This window comes from Callorhinus ursinus, unplaced genomic scaffold (assembly GCF_003265705.2).
Source record: "Callorhinus ursinus isolate GAN/ISIS: 27379988/994484 unplaced genomic scaffold, GSC_fseal_2.0 scaffold4, whole genome shotgun sequence".
In the NCBI taxonomy this organism is placed as follows: domain Eukaryota; kingdom Metazoa; phylum Chordata; class Mammalia; order Carnivora; family Otariidae; genus Callorhinus; species Callorhinus ursinus.
The window spans coordinates 125558652-125580779 of record NW_027397066.1 but is presented as its reverse complement, the minus strand read 5'-3'; the positions used below and the strand labels follow the sequence as shown (position 1 = coordinate 125580779).

Sequence of the window (22128 nt, the reverse complement as noted above, 5' to 3'; positions counted from 1 at the left end):
AGCTGTGTAGATGTCAGTAGCCCTACACCCAGTTGTGATAACCAACAATGTTGCAGGAAAGAGAAAATCCTGGGACTCCAGGATCATGACCTGAGCCGAAGGCAGTCGCTTAACCAACTGAGCCACCCAGGTGCCCTAAATACTGAAGTTTTAATCATCATGGACAACTGTAATTTTATACTGTTACATGATGTTAAATATTTTAAGAAATGAAAAATAAGGAGTGTTCGTCCTTCAGTTAACTTTTATTGATTCTTTTAAATCTTGTTGAAATCTTCTTGAAAGTGGAGTTTTCCTTCTGTGAGGCATTTTACTCTTTTCTGTGGTCAGATTTGGTATTCTTCACCAAGGAAGTTAGCCTGTATTCTTGTCTGGAACAGAAGGGCTCATCTTGATATAAGTAGTTCTATAGTAGCAGCCAGTTATCATCTAGTACATCACAAGGAAATATTCTGATTCTAGAATTCTTTGGGTGTCTAATGAAGACAGACATATGGGAGAAGTAGGAAATAACCACAGGGTTGTCAGGATCTAGAAAACTATCTCAATTATTCATGACTTATTTGGAATTGGTTTTAAAAATTTTAAACAAAAATTTTAAAGTTGGATAGTTACAGATTAAAAGAAGAATAAAGGAAGAATATAGGGATTGGGTACTATCAAGCAACTGAGATCATTATCACTTTGGGGCAGTGTTTCTATAAGTTTCATTGGAGCTAAGGCAAAAGGTAAGTAGTTAAGCAGTATCAATTGGGGTAAGTAGTATTAATTATTATTTTTTTTTAAAAGCTTTTAAATTCTGCAAGGTACTTTTTTTTTTGGTCATGGAATTTGTCTGAAGAAATACATTTTTTTTAGGATTTGACAAAATTATATTGATAGAATCTTTTGCTTAGAGGTGTTGAGATTTATTAACAATGTTTTCTGTTTTATAATACGGAAAAATGTTGTCAATTAGCTCTCAGAGTTTGTAGCCTTGTGAGCTGATTCACTAGTTTGGGGTACTTAAAAATTTTCACTTAAAAGTTGAAGAATTTTGCCAGATTAAATACATTTAGTATTAATGCTGAGCTGTTACAACCATTGTCAGCAGAGACCAACACTCCTTTGAGAAAATAAAATTATGTCATTTTTCAAAGAATAGGACACTATTGTTTTTGTCACTTTCCTTTAAAAGTCAGTTCCATCACTAAACGATCCATGTCCTAATATATAGGATCTATGTGAGCATTATATATATATATTTTTTTTACTATTGATGGTCTCTGTCCATTGGATCTAATGTTAATGATAGACCAAAGAGATAGATCAGAGAAATCATTTAGAGAAATTATTCCCAAATGTTCCTAAATGAAGTGGAACAGAGGTGAAGAGTGATTGTTAGAATAACCAGAGTAACCATTCCAGACCTCTGGTTGGTATTTGTGATTTGCTATGAAAAAAATCTGTCCTGGAGTTCTGAAAATGTACTAAAAAATGTAATGTTTACACTTTTGAAGTGATAAAGTATAAAAACATCACTTTGTCCATCTTTAGTAATTTACCCTATCGACCTAAGGCAATTAGCTTGATATAGAGACTGGGTGGTTCTTCTGGAACAGGTTGTGAATATAGTTGTGGTGATAAGAGATCATTGTTTTCTAGAACTGTTTCCAGGACAGCATAGCCAATTATATGTTTTCGAGGGGAGGAAGTTATAGGCTTCTACTATGACTTATAATAGGGAAATATCAACATAAATTATTTTGGAGTGAAATTACGTGATCAATATCTGATGGAAATTTGCTTTTCAATATTTCCTTTTGGAATGTCTTGCAGTTTTTAAACATAATTCTCTGTATTTGAGAAGTTTGGGTAGTGTGCAAAAGGTTTTATTCTGATGAGCACTAAAGAACTTAGGACCCAGCCTCTGTTTGATTTTCTGTATCTTAAGCTTATCCAGAGAGTCTCCTGTTTATTTTTAGAAATATGAAGGAATTCAGAAGATTCTTTTCAACTGCCTCAAACAATTTAGGCAACTCTTTCATGAAGCCCTGGATCCCAGCATGTTCCTAATGAATCGCAGATTTCCAGTTTTAGGGATGTTTGTAATGAAGCTTTGGGGTTCTAAATGGGTCAAAGCAGATTTCGTACTTTGTCAAGTTATGAGAAAATCTAGGAGGCAATCTGTGCTAAAGACTCCGGAATAATAATTTTGCCACCTGCTGGTTTTTGTTTTTCTAGGGAGAGAAGAATATTATTGTGGACTAACCAATGAAAGTTCTTTAAATATTGAGAGTTCTCAGTATTCCTTATTGAGAGATGGGTCAGTTTGTTCCAGCTCAGTATAAAGATGAGTCAAATAAGATTCTAATAATTTAAGTGAAAACTGTTCTATTCGGCTTAGATATTTGATATTCCGCTTAGATCTAGATTTGTTTTCTACTTAAAATTAAATGTGGAGAAACTGCCCTAGAGAGCAGCCAGCATCCAGCTCAATTCTTTCTTGAATTTCAATTGGTCTGGTTGGAGAGATGAAAAATTCTTAAATTACTTTGTTGATGATTTTCTCTCCTCTGTTTTGTCTTCCTCGAAATCCTGCTTTATAGTCCTTTGCCCTCCTAGACTGGTCTCCTACCTTTTGTATCTTCTCTCTCTCTCTTTTTCACATCTTCTTATTCTTTTGCTCTTTCTGGGAAAAAAAATTTCACTCCAATTTTATCTTCTAACCCTTATACTGATTTTTAAATCATGCTTTTTAGTTTCTAATAGTTCTTATGGCTGTTCTTTGAATGTTTCTTATTTGTGACATTTTGATCTCTTGTTGCACGGATGAGATATTTTGACTTCTTGCTCTGATTTTTTAAAAAAGTTTTTTTCTTTTTTCCCTGAATAACCTCTGTGTCCTACAGGTTGCTTCTTAAGTAAGATGTTTGTTTTGGTCTGTCTTCCCTAAATAGGGGACTGAAAGGCTTCTTGGAAGCTCCAAGCATTTTAGTAATGTCAAATTTAACTTTTACTGTGGGAGACAGGAGTGGGTCATTGGTTGGGTTGACCTAACTCCCTAGAGAAATCAATCTCCTTTCTGGAGGGAAAAGTTCTAACTGTCAGCCATCTGGGGAAAGGGGCTGTGGGGGTGGAAAGAAGATATCTCAGCACCTTGTATGTATATGTACAGTTACTTAATCTCCTTGTTTTCAGTAAGTTTCCCATGTCCTCAGTTGCTTGGGATTTCCCCGATTTAAAGACCTTCTGTTTTTTTTTTAATTTAATTTTATTATGTTATGTTCATCACCACACATTACATCATTAGTTTTTGAGGTAGTGTTCCATGATTCATTGTTTGTACATAACACCCAGTGCTCCACGCAGAACGTGCCCTCTTTAATACCCATCACCAGGCTAAGCCATCCCCCCAGCCCCCTCCCCTCTAGAACCCTCAGTTTGTTTCTCAGAGTCCATAGTCTCTCATGGTTCGTCTCCCCCTCCAATTTCCCCCCCTTCATTTTTCCCTCCCTGCTATCTTCCTTTTTTTTTTTTTTTAATATATAACGTATTACTTGTTTCAGAGGTACGTGAGCACTGTGAATTGTGTAAGACTGTTGAATCAAAGACCTTCTGTTTTACGCTTTTCAAGCTTCAGTGGGAGGGGTGAGGGGCATTACTCAGTAGAGTGGAGTAGGGGAAGACATGGAGGTATCTAACCACTTTTCAAATTGCTTTGATCCTAGGTTTCCACCTGCCTCCCCCACTTTACTCTCAGTTCTAGAAAAGCTGGTGCTACCAGTTGCTGAACATTTTGGGGAATCTGTTGTGTAACTCGTTAGTTCTTGACTTCTCCCACTGCCAGTTAAGATTGAGCTCTCTTGGGTCTGGTAATTTAATTACTGCTCGTGGACCTGCTTTCTACCTTCCAAAACTTAGCTGCTATTGTTTTCTCTCCTGTTCTTCCCTATCTTTATGGGTTCATGTCTTAAAAAAACAGGACAAATTAGATACGTTTGTTAAATATGCTATCTTGCCCTGGAACACTCTATTCAATTGGATAGGAAGCTTTCAGAAGGTAGATCTTAAATTAATGGTGCACAGGGTTTGGGGTAGAAAGTTTACTTAGAGGAATTTACTTTTTGAGCTGAAAGTAAAAAAAATATCAGTTAAAATTTTCTTGTTCAGGGTATAGTTATTGGAACTATCTCTTTCTCGGGTGGTAGTTTTTTATCCAGCCAACTGTGTGAATTTTGAATATTAAGACAAAGCATAATATTTTTATGCGGTGAAAAAGTTCACCAAGGAATAGGTATATGTATAGCCTGACATTTCTTCAGAAAGGATCTTGAACCCAGAGATATTAATGCAGTTGACTCATGGTGAGGGTCAAGTTGTTGATTTTTACAACTGTTACAACAAGTAAAATGCTAAAGACCTTTATCATGACCACAGAGGTCTGTGTTGTCACCTTGTTGTGGAGGAGGGCAAAATTTATAATTAGCCAGGGCGGAGGATCATCTTCAATTTACATATATCAAACTGAAGGAGAAAAGGAAACAGTTTCTTCTCTTTGTATTTTATACCCGGGATAAGGCAGGGAAAAAAAAATACACTGTCAAATAAAGCAAAAAGGGAGTTGTAATTACTTCTAACCTATTTTGTCACAATAAAGATATGTTAGCATTTTTATTATCAGTGTTATTCCAAATTGTTTAGGCAATATTTAGCTAAATTTCAAGAGGATACTCTGTAAATAATATTTGGGAAATGGTAATTTTTACCATCACTTGAGAGTGTGTGTGTGTGTGTGTGCGCGCGCGCGTGCGCACGCGTGTGTGTAGATGATCTAGAAGGTAGGATAGATGAGGTGAGAGCCTGAACTTTACCTTGGAGTTTGTAGAGGCTCCTCTGCCATTATATTCTCATTTGTGTCTCCGTAATATGTGGTTATATCATATATTTCTGGTGCTCCCTCTCATCCTCCAATTAAAAGTTAAAAAAACATGGGATTAATCTAAAAAGAGTATCTGTAGGGTCATTTCCACATGACACAGGATTTGACCTTTGTCACAGTGATATTTGGTGTTTAAGGATGGCTCTTGGGAATTTGACTCCAAGTTAAAAGAAGCATTTATATTTCTCAGTTCACCCGGAGGAGTAATAAACCATACCTCAACTTCTGAAGTCTGTTTCAAAGTCAAATGTCTTCCTTTGAGAGTACTTTGCTGCTCACTTATAAAACTGGAAAAGGGCATTTCAGTCAATGCTTTATTCTCCCCAGTCAGGAACTGAGGCTGAGTTAGGTGGCCACCAACAGGGGTAATTTAAGGGACCCTCAGAAGGCCCTTCTATCAAAACATATCTCCCTGGAAGAAACCTATATATTTCCCCCTACTTTTTTGAACTGTTTCTAATTCTGTCTATTACAGATTTACTTAGATTTCAGTCTCCTTTTTTTTTTTTTAAATAAAAATGTCCCTGGGAGGGTTGAGTAGTCTATTAATCAATCATTCGTAATTCAGTGTGGATTAGTTTAATTAAGTTGCTTTTCTCTAGTTAATGGAAGTTTTGATGGGGGTCAGAAAGAGAGAAGAAGGAAGTAATTGAGTCTCTGGGATTCTTCAGTGTAAGGCAGTCCTGAGCAGAGGGCACTAAAGTGGGCTCACTTGACATCTCAAGGGCAGCATGAGGGCGTGGATAACTGGGACTGGGAAGGTGGGCCCCAGGAGCTGGGAGATGAGTTAAGAAAGACAAATGGGACAATGACAAAGACAGGCTTTGACCTTTGAAATATTGTGGGCCAGAATCATTCTCTATAATACAGGCCTTTAAGTTAATGTTATTGGATACTATGGAGGAATGATGGCTTTGTATTTTTGCTTGGAATTTGTGTTAATGTTTTGTGTAATGTATGTCTTAATATTTGCGGGAAAGAGACTGTAGACTCTTAAAAAAACAGACAAGCTGTATTAGATGCCATGAAACATATATGGTGCTTATTATGTTTTATTTATTAAATGTTTAATTTATAAGCAAACAAATGTTTAATTCAATTAAACATTATTCATTAAACTTCCATTAACTAGAGGAAAGCAATTTAATTAAACTCTTTTTTATTTTAAACTTAAGGAAATAAATAATCAGGGTTATCAGACTAATTGTTGTCAAAAGCAAAGCAGAGATATCAGAATTATTCAGGAGAGCAATTCAGCAACTCTTTGATTGAAAGAAATATTTCTTTTCAGAAATTTATCTTTTTTTTCCTTGTGTTTGGCTATGTAGCAGGGATAATGCAATGTAGTTGTGTCTCTGGTAGACTTGAGAAATATTTTACTTTAAACAGGTGTTTCTGTTTTTCTTTTTTTTAATAGCTTGTTCTAAATTGTCAAGCCTTTGAAATATAATCTATTTTAGGAATTACTGGGCATATTGTTCTTATGAAATAGCATATGTGAGTAGCTAACATATTCTTGGCTAATCACACTGATGGGGAACTGACAGCTATACTAGAGTCCAGACACCCCTATCACTTCTGAGTTTTTATCTTAATTACATATATATTGTCTCTAAAGAAATAAATGACTTCATTCATAGCAGTTGGGCAAAATCAAATCTGGAAGGTCAGAAGCTACCACTTTATATGTGATAGTTAAGCTAACTATGATTTATCATCAAATCCAAATCAAGATAATTTTGAGAGTGAAAAGTGATGTTTAAAATAATTAAAGTGTTATCCATATGCTTTTTATCTATGCCCAGTTTAAACTTTATTACTTCTGACCTCTCTTCAAGTTTAGTACTCTTTCCTCTGCAGTGTGCAATCCAGAAGTTAAGTCCATTCAAAGAATTTTTAAATTTCAGATATTTTTCAGTTTTAGAATTTCCCTTTAGTTCTTTTTTAGAGCTTCTATTTATCTTCTGAGTACTCCATTTTTTCAATCATTTTATCTTGCTTGTATTGAATATAGATGTTTCCTGACTTTTGATGGTTCAACTCACATTTTTTTTTTAGCTTTATGATGATGCAAAAGTGATACATAGTCACTAGAAACTATACTTTGGATTTTGAATTTTGATCTTTTCCCAGGCTAGTGATATGCAGTATTATACTCTCCCATGATGCTGCGCAGTGGCAGGTCCCGGTCAGCCACGTGATTACTAGGGTAAACAATCAATACACACTCACAGCCATTGTGTACCCACACAACTGTTCTGTTTCTTACTTTCAGCACAGTATTCAATAAATTACATGAAATATTCAACACTTTATGTTAAATATGCTTTGTGTTAGATGATTTTGCCCAGCTGTAGGCTAATGTATGTGTTCTGAGCATGTTTAAATTAGGCGAGGCTGAGATACAATATTTGGTACGTTGGGTGTATTAAAGGCATTTTCAACTTAGGATATTTTCAGAGTATGCTGGGTTTATTGGGATGTAACCCCACCAAGGAAAATATGTATGTATTCTCTTGATTTTGAGTTTCTTGTCTCTTTGCTAGTTTTGTAGTTACAAAAAATTATATCTTGTATATTATTTATCTTTTACAATGAAGTTTGAAATAGCTACATCTATATGTCTATCTTAATCTTTTAATTTATTATTTTTCTTTTTACTCCATGTTTTCTTGACTTTATCTTGTAGTTCTTTCATTGAATTTTAATTTCAGTAGTTATACTTCTTAAAAAATTTTGAGTATAGTTGACACACGTTACATTTCAGTAATTATATTTTTAATTTCCCTTAAAATCTTCTTTTCTAATTACTCCTTTTTTTCCCCCATAGAAGTCTATTTTTATTATATGGCTACAATATTTCTTAGACTTCTCTTGTGCTATTGATGTTCTTCAAATGTCTGGTGATGTATGGTTGATCATTCTTACTTGTTAATTGGGAAGTTTTATTAACATAACTCACTGGTGTAGCTTTCCTTTCCCATTGTATACCTCTATGTCCGCCTGAGTATAAACTTTTGAGTAGGCATGTTGACCAGTAGATAGGGTTGAAGTTAAGATGTGTACTATATAATGGGCAGTTCTGGTGCTTTCCTTTGGCGTGTAAGCCTCCCAAGGAAAAAAAAAACCCTCTAAATTCTTTAGGACTAGGCTGTATTGTATGGTATTTCTGCCTTCCCTTGGTTGAAAGTGAAAGCAGGAGGGACTTAGCCAGCTGTTCAGTAGTTAGCCCTTTATTCAAATACCCTCAATACTACTGTACAACCTGTTTTTGCCTTCCTCAAAGGTAGCTCAAAATAGACCTACCTTCTGTGCAGCCCTCATCTGCTACCTCTGGCTTTGTTGTCACACATATCATCAGCCCAGTAATCCCATCTGCATCCTGTCATCTCTAAATCCATGCAACATTGTAGACCACTCAGAACACACTACCTGCTCTGCTTTCCTACCTCATTCACTTTTTGCTATTATATTCCCTTTCCTGCATTTTTAGATTCATTTCAGTGTGATGTGAAAGGGAGAAGAGAAAGTGTGCTCAGGCTGCCATTTTACCTCAGTAGTAGCACTCATTTTGAACGTTATGTTGTTATTGAAATATTTATGCTTTTACTTTTTTTGGTTTGTTTTTAAAGAATTTTAGGGGCAGTGAAAGGTTTAAGTATCTTCCGGTTTCCTGTCTCCACTTTATCCCTTACGAATTCTGTCATGGACTGAATACTGGACAGATCCAGTAAAAAAGTTGAATGACTGATTCAACATGAATGACCCTACTAACATGAAACCATGATAGTATTTTAACAAAACATGTGAAAATTTTGTGGCAGCAAATTTGTGTTCTGGCAAAAGTAGAAAAACATCCATATGTAAAACAGTATATGTTTCAAATGAATTTTACTTAAAATAATCTTCAGTTTTGCCTGATTTTATAGATGGATCCAGGAGAGACTAGAGGGAAGGGGTTGGAAGCTGGTGGAATTCTTTTTTTTTTTAATGTATTATTTATGATAAGGTTCAAGTGCATTTTATTTTTTGTTCTTTTTAAAGATTTATTTATTTATTTATTTGACAGAGAGAGACACAGCAAGAGAGGGAACACAAGCAGGGGGAGTGGGAGAGGGAGAAGCAGGCTTCCTGCTGAGCAGAGAGCCTGATGTGGGGCTCCATCTCAGGACCCTGGGATCATGACCCGAGCTGAAGGCAGACGCCTAACCCAGGTGCCCCGAAGCTGGTGGAATTCTTAGAGCAAAGAGGCATGAAGAGGCATAAAGTAAAAGAACTGACAGACGGTGAGGAAAGAGGTACCACAAGGCAGAGTAAAAAAGGAAAATATCTGGTCTCCTGTCTCCTGCTTCCTTTGATATGGAAGAAATTTGGAGGTAGCCCTGAACACTTAAAACTCAAAACTGCAACAGAAAAGCAAATTTTAGTTTCTCTAGATGCTCTTGGGTATAAATAATGTGGATTCATGACTTGTCCTCAGTCAGAAGGTAGCTATCTACTTTTTATACCAGTGGAGCGTTTATGTGAACTAGTTCGGAGATTCAAACCTTTCTTAACACTTCCTAATTAGGCTGAAATTCCATCAAGGGATTTGTGCTGACCTCATAAATGATGAATGTGAAATTTAATTTTCCAAAGTCACAGGTGCCCAGTCAAGGATACAGACAATTTATGTATCTTTGTAGGATAGTCTGTGACATGTGACCATTGCTCTGGCACTGAAATGCATGGGGCCTAGTGTAGAGCTTGCTTTTATGCCATGGTTGAAAACTTCTGAAAGCCTTTGTTTCTCTGAACACTTTGGAGACCAGTCAGGTGCATTACTGTCTGACTCACAACAATTTTGCAGGATTTCTGTATATTTCATGACTTGGTTGGATTGTTTGCTTTTCTTATCTCTGGAAATAATCTAGTAAAATAAAAACAGTAAGCACACTAGCCACATTTGGCTTCTGTTTATAAACATATTGAGCACCAGTAATAATAGAAGAAGATAACTGACGATTGGTCAAAGACAAAAATAGGTATCACTGTTATATTACATTTTTCCTGTTGCTTTAAAATCACCTATGATGCACCTATGAACATTTGGACAGAAAATATTTAAAAAAAATCAACTTCCCTTATATGGCCATCTAACCTTACAATGATGAATTGACCCAAACACGTAGCTTTTATGAAAACTACAATATGGCTTTTTAAATTGTAATACTTTGCAATTAGCATCACATAATACAAAGTGTTCTTGCCTGAAAATTTTATATTTAATTTAAATCTTGCAGCATTACACTATAATTGTACAGTCTTAAACCATCAAAAGTAAGTTTAAAAATGCATGTTTTCATTTTTACATATGGTAAAACTTTCTCAAGTAAATTAAAATACTGTTATCTTTTCATTGAATAATAAATATGGGTTTCCCTCTGATGTAATTAATATAACCTATACTATTCAGTAGAGAACAGAAATGTTAAATCATACATTAAAAAGTGGCTAAGAGTTATTTCATTACCAAACCAATTCTGCAATTTCCATAGACTTATGGAAAATGTTATTCACCTCTTAGGGAAAACCTTTGGCAGAAAGCTCAGTTTTGCTTGGCATCCTGTTTGCATCTGTTTAGTCTCTGGTTAGCCAGTTCTTGATGTCCGTTGTATATATACGCTCCTCATGTTGTGGAAGAAAAAACAACTTTAGTTCTCAACCCATATTTATTTTTCTACTGTTATTTAATCTCTATGTTGAGTTTAAGATTTAGGATTCCAGTGTGATAGTTAAAATGTGTACTGTTTGCAGTAGTGACAATTTCCAAGTAGTCGAACAGGATTCTGGAGTTTTGCTTCTTATTCTATTATAGGCTCTTCATTTAAACATCCCCGTGGTGTAAAATAAGGACATCATATGAAGTATGGTTATGTTTCTGATGTGGAATGAACTTTTTCGAATTCTCAGCCATTTGATAGCATGACTGCCGAATGCACATTAAAAATTTTCTAGGTGAAAAGGATAGTTAGAGTCAGTGAAAGAAAGATGGAGAAAGACAACAAAAGAGAGTAATAAAATTTAGTCAGTAAATAATGTTACCTACAAAAGCTATTTATGTGTAATGAAATATGAAGCATAAATCTCATTTTTAATCCATTTATTGGAAATTTTGGTGCCTGAATAAAATTATTCCCTTGCTTTTTATTGCCTTGCTTTTAAATTACTGAAAGTTTGATTATCTAAAATAACCATTGCTCTTTCTAAAATGAAGTCAATGATCTAACATATAAGAGAGTATTAAGGAGTATAAATTCATAATATGTATCTTTATGTTAATATTGAGATGATAAATTTAAAATAGAAAAGCCATTAAAATTGGATGACTGTTACTTCAAATCATCAGATTTTATTAGCATAAATGTATAAGAGCTAGATTTGGCATCTATTTAATTGATACTAAAGGGAAGCCGGTGTGCATATGGCCTGATCCCTCGGTTATCTCAGAGTGGAATTTATAGTTGCTGAGTTGTGCTGTTTCACTGTCATTTTTGATATTATATTACGATTTCAACCTATGTTATAGGGAGAATTTCATTCTTAATTATGCAATGACTCTCCCTTAGTCTTTAATTTATCTTTTAATTTAGAGCCCAGATTGTCATTGTCTAATTACCCCCACAAGTTATATCATGTAAGTTATTCATCCCACTAACACTTCAGGGTTTCTTGCATCAGAGAACACATTTCATTTGAGTTTATCCTTTTACAGTACCTGATCCATAGTAGAGGTTATACTTAAATAATTTTGACAGGACTCTTTAATTAAATTCAAAGCATCATTCACCTTCCTTCCAAATATAAAGTGTATATTTGAATGGTGGTGGACCTTGGAAAGGAAATATGCATTTATGTTTGCCTACTTTGTGATTTTTTTAATCTCCAAAATTAATCTAAGGTATGGTTGGGTTAGGCTATTATTATTCCTACTATTAAAATGAAGAAATTAAGATTTAAGGGAGTAAGTAACCAGTCCAAAATTGCATGGGCTAGCCAAATGTGGAAACGGGATTTGAAGCTAGGTCTTTCTGACTCTAAAGACTTTGCTTTCAACCACTAACATGCCAACTCCCTAAAAGACAGTAAGTAGTAGTAAGTTGGTTCTGCAGATTCATTGGTAGGTAAAAATACAGTTCCTCCTCTCTTTAAGTTTACAGCCTCATTGGAGAACATTGATAATGTCCAAATATTATATTAATATTGAAAGTAAGACTACAACTGTGATAAATGCTTTGAAGGAAGAAGACACAACTTTTTTTTTTTGCCTGAGTAGTATTAACTGAAGAAGCTTGAACTCAGATGTGAAGAGTAGGAATTGACTTCTGAGCAATGATGCAGGAGAATTTCAGAAGGAAGAGTAAATGCAAAAAACCTATGGAAGGAGAAAGCGTGATGCATTAGAGATGAAAATGTAGGGCAGGACACTTGAGGTGAAGAAGAAAACTGAGGGAGTATAGTTTTGGGAGTCTGGGGAAAGATGCAAAATAAGGCTGATTTTTTAAAAGTGTTTGGTGAGCGCTGTGAATTGTGTAAGACTGTTGAATCACAGACCTGTACCTCTGAAACAAATAATACATTATATGTTAAAAAAAAAGAAAGAAGAAGATAGCAGGAAGGGAAAATAAAGGGGGGAAATAGGAGGGGGAGACGAACCATGAGAGACTATGGACTCTGAGAAACAAACTGAGGGTTCTAAAGGGGAGGGGGTGGGGGGATGGGTTAGCCTGGTGATGGGTATTAAAGAGGGCACGTTCTGCATGGAGCACTGGGTGTTATACACAAACAATGAATCATGGAACACTACATCAAAAACTAATGATGTAATGTATGGTGATTAACATAACATAAAAAAAGTGTTTTTTTTTTTCTTTTCTTTATACTAAGAACACTGGGAAGCCATGAAGGGTTTAACAATCAGCCAGTGGCATGATATCTAATCATTGTGATAAATCTATTGTGATTAATGGAGGTGAGCTTTTATGAGAATATTATGCAGCTGAGCTCTTTAGAGACCTCCATAGATATGGTGGACATTTTCATTATCAACTTCTGTTGAGCACAGTTGCAAAGAGTCCTCTAGTTGGGTTTCTGTTCCCTCTTTGCTTGTAACTTGCTAACATTTTAGTGAGGTTCTCTAAGATTTTCCAGCTGTATAATATGTGTGAATGTCCTTTCTAGAACTATAAAGTGCTATGTGCCAGGCATTTTTATAAACCAAAGCTTGATATTCAGTATCAATCCAATGTAATTGGTCTATTATCACTCAATTTGATGGACAGTAGATAGCTTTCTTCTTTCTGATACCTCAGATTCCCTCCTAGGAAAGAGCAAAGATTCACTTCTTAGTGGCAGGACTGAATAGGCATGTGATGACCCTAATCTGATTACTAAAAAGGCGTCCTTGATGGTAGGGGTGAAGTCCGTGTCTAGAAGGTTTGAAGGGAGGGGGAAATTACCAGATGGAGATAAGTGAACATCAGAAATATACCAAAGGGAATAAGAGGGAGCCATAGATCTCCTAAATAATTTTTGTTCTCAATTTTGTCCTGGGATGTTGAAAAATGCATGAACACACAATTTATTTATTAATTTTATCAATTAAGTTTATTTATTAATTTGTATACAGACTCTATTATGGCACATAGAGGGCACAAAGATAGTACATCTGACCCCTGGTTGTTCTTTGTGCTCTCTAGACCTCTTGTGAAGGCGGACATTCAGGTGATAGTTGTTAGCAGGGATAGTGGAAAGCCATTCTCACCCCAGTGGATGGGGAAAGCATGGGATCAGAAGAGTCTGGGAAGGCAGACATTACGCAGCATGACAACAGTGATGATGTTATGTCCATGGTGCCTAGTAGAGTGTGTAGAAACTAGCAGGAGCTAAATAAAAATTTATTGAAAAAAATGAAAGAATGAAGTGGGGGTGATTTAGGGTTGGGGTCCTACAGGAAAAGAAACTCAGGAACATGGAAGCTTTGGAATTGCAATGCAAGTGGGGTTTTCATTTTGAGGAATGCAGTAGGAATCCAATTACTACGCCCTGGGAACAAAGTCAGTAAGAGGCTGAGAGCAAGGCTGAATCAATACAGGATTGCTTATCTGGGGGTCCTTAAATTCTTCAGGATTAGAAATCTTGCTGTGGTACTGATCTTGTAGTTGGGGGATAAGAGGTCTCAGATTTAAGAATTAGAAGGATGACAGAGTGAGTCATCATAATAGCAGACCTCTTCCTAAACCGATTTTCTGGTTCAATCAGCAAGAGTGTTATTTGTTTTTGTTTTCTGATTGTTTTCTTCTGCTTTTTGCTTGTATCAGATACTTTTATATTGCCTTAAGCTACTCATTGGGCTGCTGTAGCAAATAGGTATGGATCTGAACAAGTTTTTTTCTTTTTTGTTTTCACCTCCTCCTTAATACTGTTTACCACAGAATGTTTTGGTAATTGTTTTGTTTTGTTTTGTTTTTCTTCTGACCTGTTTTATCAGATAGGAACATGGTGGTTTCTGGTGGTTATTTTAACACATGAATTCAGGTTAACCCAAAATGAAAGGATATTAGTATCATGGTATTTTTGTAGAGGCCACAATTTGATCTGTATATGATATGGCTATTAGCCTTGGATAGTGAAAATCTAAGTTTCTGGTACCAAATAATCTCTTTTTTTGGTCCATCTTTTAGTAATATTTTTCTAATGTTCCTTGTAGAACTACATGTCATCTATTTTCAGTCCATGTAGTTTGGGTGTATCTCCAGGGGAGGGTCTAACCTCTGCTGAACAAAGAGAATGTGTGGCCCAAGCCAAGGCCTTCAGAGTGAGTGATAATTTATAAATGGACCTTTGCTAAAACTAAGGGCATCAGAGTATCCTGAGCTCTGACAAAGTAAGACTAGAACTGTTGGAAGCCATCTTTTCATTGTATATAGGGATCTTGCTGGGGTTGGAGCCGACATAGGTAAGGGCTGAGAGATGGAAAGTGGGAAAAATGAGAGCGCCGAATCCTAACCACTAGACCACCAGGGAGGCTATGGAAAGAGGGAAAAATGAGCCCTGATGAAATTTTAAGCCCCCAGATCCAGCCTGAAATGTGTCACTTTGTTTAAATTTCATGAGCCAATGCATTTCTCTGTTGTTGACCTTAAGTTTCACTTTGCTCTCTGAAACCTGCTACAGAAAGAGACCCACTTTTCTTTGTTTGTGGAAGGCAGGCATACAAAATTAATAAATGGTAAATATTAAACCGTGATAGAAGATGAAATAAAAATCAAATTTTATTGAATGCCAAATTATATACTTTCTGAATGACTAAAATGGCACTCTATAAGTACAGATAAACTAAGGTTACATAGTTGATATAGGGATAATTGGTACAAAGGACCTTTTGACTTAATAAGCTATTGCTTTTTATGATAGCTATTTCTGTTTTTTTTTTTTTTACAATAGTGTATTTTGCTTTTCAGTAAAAATAAGACTTTCCAACATTCATATGTAATTAAGATATTTACCTCTTGATCTGAATTCTTGCCCTTTTCTGTAGTACATGATTAAGAAATTTGAGCAGATATTTTCCTGAGTAATATCATCCACCAAAAAGTCATATATCATGATCTAGTGACTAGAATACTGATCGTTATAGACAATTCTTCAATGAAGAGGAAATACAGATATGGATACAATGCTTTACCTCTGTATTTTTTTTTCACCTCTATATTTTAAAACTAGATTGCTAAGGGCATGAACCCAGCTAAATATGCTGTGGACAATGCCAGGTTGGAGCCAAAAGCCCAAGGATTGTATGGAAGGTTTGTCCGTGAACAATATGGAATATAAAGAGAAGACTCAAAGGATTAATTTGGCTCTCTTCATTCAATTTCCAGTAGAAAAATTCAGTAAACAAAAAATATGGAACCATTGGAATCATCTGCCTCTTTTCAATGGTTACATTGAAAACTTACCTTAGGGAAAATGCATTTGTTAAATTCTGATTTGTTCAAATAGATAAATGACAATATGACAGTGGGTGTTTTTATTAAAAAATAGTATAAATTTACTAGTCATTCAGGAGCTTTAAATTTTTTTTAAAAAGTGTCTAAATATAGCTTGGCAAATTAAGAATCATCTTTAAAATAGCTAATGGATTTGAATTTTAATATGATGCACCTGAGAATTTTTTACATTTACTGAAATCAGCCTACTGATTTCCTTGTTTAAAAACTGAAGTCAGAGGATAATCACTTTTAAAGATGTGGTGGAGAATGGGATTTCCACTGCATCTACAGTAACAGATTTAAAGAAAAATTTGAAATTCTATAGACAGACTTTGGAAAGCAGGAAGTTATTTCAGTATTGTATACAAAATACTCTTGTAAAGAATATACAGTCTTAATGATACAGTAAGGCTAATTTGATCACAGTGTTCTCTACATTTAATTGATTACTTTTAAGATACCTTTATTCTTGTCCTTTGTAATAACCTTATTTTGTAGAAAAAAAATAATTCACTTACTTTCAGAACGAATATAATCTCACTTGTTCTTCTTGAATCTAGAATTATTTTTTATCTCATATTGTGTCCAGTCCCCTACATGAGGAAACCCATTCTCTCCTTTTTGGATGTTGGCCCAATATTACTCTCTCCACTGATACTTTCCAGCAATTGCACGAATTAATTAGATGGTTTTCCTTAGGTGTTCCAGTAATTTTTTGTTTAAGAGTAAAGTTAAAGAGTAACAATTTTCCAGGAGCGCCTGGCTGGCTCAGTCAGTTAAGCGGCTGCCTTCGGCTCGGGTCATGATCCCAGGGTCCTGGGATCGAGCCCCAAGTCGGGCTCCCTGCTTGGTGGAGAGTCTGCTTCTCCCTCTCCCTCTGCCTGCTGCTCTGCCTACTTGTGCTCTCTTTCTGTCTCTCAGCAAATAAATAAATAAAATCTTAAAAAAAAGTAACAATTTTCCAGTTCCTCCCACAGCTACACTGGAGTATAGATACCATCCTTTCAGAGCTTAATTTCTCAAATAAGTGCTTTAAACCATTTTCTCTATTGCCTTACCATTCACTCACTGCCTAACACCCTGTAATCTGGTTTCTCTGTCTCTATTCTGTAGAAGCTGTACTGTTCTCCCAGTTACTAAACCAAATGGCATTTTCTCAGCTCTCTTATCAAACTTTCTGTTGAATTAATCATTGATCACATCTTCCTACTTGAAATACTCTTGTTCTTTGACCTTCATGATATTACACTAACTTGGGTCTTCAATATTATTTTCTAAAAGAATAAAGATTTTATTATTCTGCTAGAATGTTTTATAAAAATGATATACACCCATTCCATGTAAATTTACAAAAAAAGCTGAAAATTGCTAAATATCCACTCAGAAATAGCCTCCATTATTAAATAAACATTTTCTCCATTACAAGATGAATGCATAGCCAGATCAAGTGAGTGGTGGGTACTTAGATATAGTTTTATTAAAATAGGATCAAACTATATACCATTTCTGACAGACAGACTCTAAGATGGTCCCTAGTTATGCCTTCCTTCTGGTATTCATACACCCTACCAGTAAAGCCATCTGAACTAGGAGTTTTCTTTTTAGGAAGATTTTTAACTACAAATTTGACTTATTTAGTAGACTTCTTTGCCATTCATTTATCCTTTTTTTTGGAATGAGCTTTGATAGTTTGTGTCTTTTAAGGAATTTGTCCATTTCATCTAAATTTTTAATTTATTGGAATAAAGTTGTTAATATTCTCTTAATTTCTGTAGAAACTCTAGTGATGTCATCACCCTCAGTGCTGATATTGGTAAATTGCATTTTATCTTTTTGCTGATCTGGCTAGAAGTTTATCAATTTTATTGATCTCAAAAGAACTAGCTTTGGATTTCATTGATTTTTCTCTATTTTTTTTCTGTTTTCTATATCATTGATTTTAATTCTGATCTTTGTTGTTATTTTCTCTTACTATGGATTTAATGCATTATTCTTTTTCTGAGCGTGTGTGTGTGTGTGTGTGTGTGTGTGTGTGTGTTTTCTTTTTACTAAGGTGGGAGCTAAGGCCATTGTTTTGAAAACTTTCTTTTTACCTAATACGGACATTTAGTGCTATGTTTCCTTCATAGATACTACTTTAACTGAAAGCCATAAATTTTAGTATGTTGTGTTGTCATTTTTATTCAGTTCAGAATGTCTTCTAATTTCTCTTTTGATTTCTTCTTTGACCTTTGAGTTATTTAGAAGAGTGTTACTTAGTGTCCAAACATTTAGAGGTTTTCCAATATTTCTGTTATTGCTTTACAACTTAGTGCTATTGTTGTCAGAAAACATACTTTATATGATTTGTATTCTTTTAAACTTATTGAGATTGGTTTTATTCCCCCAAATATACTCTACTTGAATAGAATGTGAATTTATCTGTTGTTAGGTGGAATGTTTTATGAATGTCAATTAGATTAAGTTGGTTGATAGTATTGTACAAGTGTTGTATATCCTTACTGATTTTCTGCCAATTTATTCATTAGTTACTAAGGTAAGGGTTTGGAATCTCTGACCATAATTTTGATTTTATTGATTTCTCCTTCTAGTGCTGCCATTTTTTGCTTAATGTATTTTAGAGTTCTGTTATTAGGTACATAAGTGTCAAGGATTGTTATGTCCTCTTGATTAATTGACTTCTTTATCAGTATGAAATAACTTTATCTCTGGTGATATTTTTTGCTGTAAAATCTGTTTTCTCTGATACTAATATAACCACTTCAGCATTATTTTGAGTGGTGTTAACATGGCATATTTTTCCATTCCTTTCCTTTTAATCTGTTTCTCTTAATATTTTAAGTGGGTTTCTTATAGGCAGTATACACTTGGTTCTTCCTTTTTTACCCAATAAAAAAAGTTCATTTATAATGCTTTTAAATTAGGGGTATTTATACCATTTACATTTAATATTATTATTGATATATTTGGGGTTTTTTTCTTTAAATTTTTGATTGTTATGTTAATCACCAACATTACATCATTAGTTTTTGATGTAGTGTTCCATGATTCATTGTTTGTGCATAATACCCAGTGCTCCATGCAGAACGTGCCCTCTTTAATACCCATCACCAGGCTAACCCATCCCCCCCACCCTCCTCCCCTCTAGAACCCTCAGTTTATTTTTCAGAGTCCATCATCTCTCATGGTTCGTCTCCCGCTCTGATTTCCCCTGCTTCATTCTTCCCCTCCTGCTGTCTTTTTTTTTTCTTAACATATATTGCATTATTTGTTTCAGAGGTACAGATCTGTGATTCAACAGTCTTGCACAATTCACAGCGCTCACCATAGCACATACCCTCCCCAATGTCTATCACCCAGACACCCCCTCCGTCCCACCCCCCACCACTCCAGCAACACTCAGTTTGTTTCCTGAGATTAAGAATTCCTCGTATCAGTGAGGTCATATGATACATGTCTTTCTCTGATTGACTTATTTCACTCAGCATAACACCCTCCGGTTCCATCCACGTCGTTGCAAATGGCAAGATCTCATTCCTTTTGATGGCTGCATAATATTCCATTGTGTATATATACCACCTCTTCTTTATCCATTCATCTGTCGATGGACATCTTGGCTCTTTCCACAGTTTCGCTATTATGGACATTGCTGCTATAAACATCTGGGTGCACGTACCCCTTCGGATGCCTACATTTGTATCTTTGTGGTAAATACCCAGTAGTGCAATTGCTGGATCGTATGGTAGCTCTATTTTCAACTTTTTGAGGAACCTCCATACTGTTTTCCAGAGTGGTTGCACCAGCTTGCATTCCCACCAAGAGTGTAGGAGGGTTCCCCTTTCTCCACATCCCCGCCAACATCTGTCATTTCCTGACTTGTTAATTTTAGCCATTCTGACTGGTGTGAGGTGGTATCTCATTGAGGTTTTGATTTGGATTTCCCTGATGCCGAGTGATGTTGAGCACTTTTTCATGTGCCTGTTGGCCCTTTGGATGTCTTCTTTGGAAAAATGTCTGTTCATGTCTTCTGCCCATTTCTTGATTGGATTCTTTGTTCTTTGGGTGTTGAGTTTGATAAGTTCTTTATAGATTTTGGATACTAGCCCTTTATCTGATATGTCATTTGCAAATATTTTCTCCCATTCTGTTGGTTGTCTTTTGGTTTTGTTGACTGTTTCTTTTGCTGTGCAAAAGCCTTTTATCTTGATGAAGTCCCAATAGTTCATTTTTGCCCCTGCTTCCCTTGCCTTTGGCGATGTTTCTAGGAAGAAGTTGCTGCGGCTGAGGTCGAAGAGGTTGCTATCTGTGTTCTCCTTTAGGATTTTGATGAACTCCTGTCTCACATTAGGTCTTTCAACCATGTGGAGTCTATTTTTGTGTGTGGTGTAAGGAAATGGTCCAGTTTCATTCTTCTGCATGTGGCTGTCCAATTTTCCCAACACCATTTGTTGAAGAGACTGTCTTTTTTCCATTGGACATTCTTTCCTGCTTTGTCAAAGATGAGTTGACCATAGAGTTGAGGGTCCATTTCTGGGCTCTCTATTCTGTTCCATTGATCTTTGTGTCTGTTTTTGTGCCAGTACCATACTGTCTTGATGATGACAGCTTTGGAATAGAGCTTGAAGTCCGGAATTGTGATGCCACCAGCTTTGCTTTTCTTTTTCAACATACCTCTGGCTATTTGGGGTCTTTTCTGATTCCATACAAATTTTAGGATTATTTGTTCCATTTCTTTGAAAAAAGTGGTTGGTATTTTGATGGGGATTGCATTGAATGTGTAGATTGCTCTAGGTAGCATTGATATCTTCACAATGTTTGTTCTTCCCAATCCATGAGCATGGAACGTTTTTTCCATTTCTTTGTGTCTTCCTCAATTTCTTTCATGAGTATTTTACAGTTTTCTGAGTAGAGATCCTTTGCCTCTTTGGTTAGATTTATTCCTAGGTATCTTATGGTTTTGGGTGCAATTGAAAATGGGATCGACTCCTTAATTTCTCTCTCTTCTATCTTGTTGTTGGTGTATAGGAATGCCACTGATTTCTGTGCATTGATTTTATATCCTGCCACTTTACTGAATTCCTGTATGAGTTCTAGCAGTTTTGGGGTGGAGTCCTTTGGGTTTTCCACATAAAGTATCATATCATCTGCAAAGAGTGAGAGTTTGACTTCCTCCTTGCCGATTTGGATGCCTTTGATTTCTTTTTGTTGTCTGATTGCTGTGGCTAGGACTTCTAATACTATGTTGAGTAGCAGTGGTGAGAGTGGACATCCCTGCTGTATTCCTGACCTTACGGGGAAAGCTCTCAGTTTTTCCCCATTGAGAATGATATTGGCTGTAGGTTTTTCATAGATGACTTTTATGATATTGAGGTATGTACCCTCTATCCCTATACTCTGAAGAGTTTTGATCAAGAAAGGATTCTGTACTTTGTCAAATGCTCTTTCTGCATCTATTGAGAGGATCATATGATTCTTGTTCTTTCTTTTGATAATGTATTGTATCACGTTGATTGATTTGCAGATGTTGAACCAACCGTGCAGCCCAGGGATAATTCCCATTTGGTCATGGTGGATAATCCTTTTAATGTACTGCTGGATCCTATTGACTAGTATTTTGGTGAGAATTTTTGCATCCAGTTCATCAAGGATGTTGGTCTGTAATTCTCCTTTTTGAGGGGGTCTTTGTCTGGTTTGGGGATCAAGGTAATGGTGGCCTCATAAAATGAGTTTGGAAGTTTTCCTTCCATTTCTATTTTTTGGAACAGTTTCAGGAGAATAGGTATTAATTCTTCTTTAAATGTTTGGTAGAATTCCCCTGGGAAGCCATCTGGCCCTTGGCTTTTGTTTGTTGGCAGAGTTTTGATGACAGCTTCAATTTCCTTAGTGGTTATAGGTCTGTTCAGGTTTTCTATTTCTTCCTGGTTTAATTGTGGTAGTTGATACATCTCTAGGAATGCATCCATTTCTTCCAGGTTATCTAATTTGCTGGCATAGAGTTGCTCATAATATGTTCTTAGAATTGTTTGTATTTCTTTGGTGTTGGTTGTGATCTCTTCTCTTTCATTCATGATTTTGTTGATTTGGGTCATTTCTCTTTTCTTTTTGATACGTCTGGCCAGGGGTTTATCAATCTTGTTAATTCTTTCAAAGAACTAGCGCCTAGTTTCATTGATCTGT

General features: G+C 35.6%; 1 protein-coding gene across 3 annotated transcripts in view; it reads left to right on the top strand.

Moving 5' to 3' along the window:
- Window positions 1–499: 499 nt before the first annotated feature.
- Window positions 500–22128, top strand: part of IQCM (IQ motif containing M) — a 434938-nt gene continuing 413309 nt past the window's right edge. For all 3 annotated transcript variants that reach the window (XM_073892341.1, XM_073892342.1, XM_073892339.1), the window contains exon 1: window positions 500–728. The gene's annotated coding sequence lies outside the window, so the exon portion shown is untranslated. The remainder of the gene's footprint in view (window positions 729–22128) is intronic.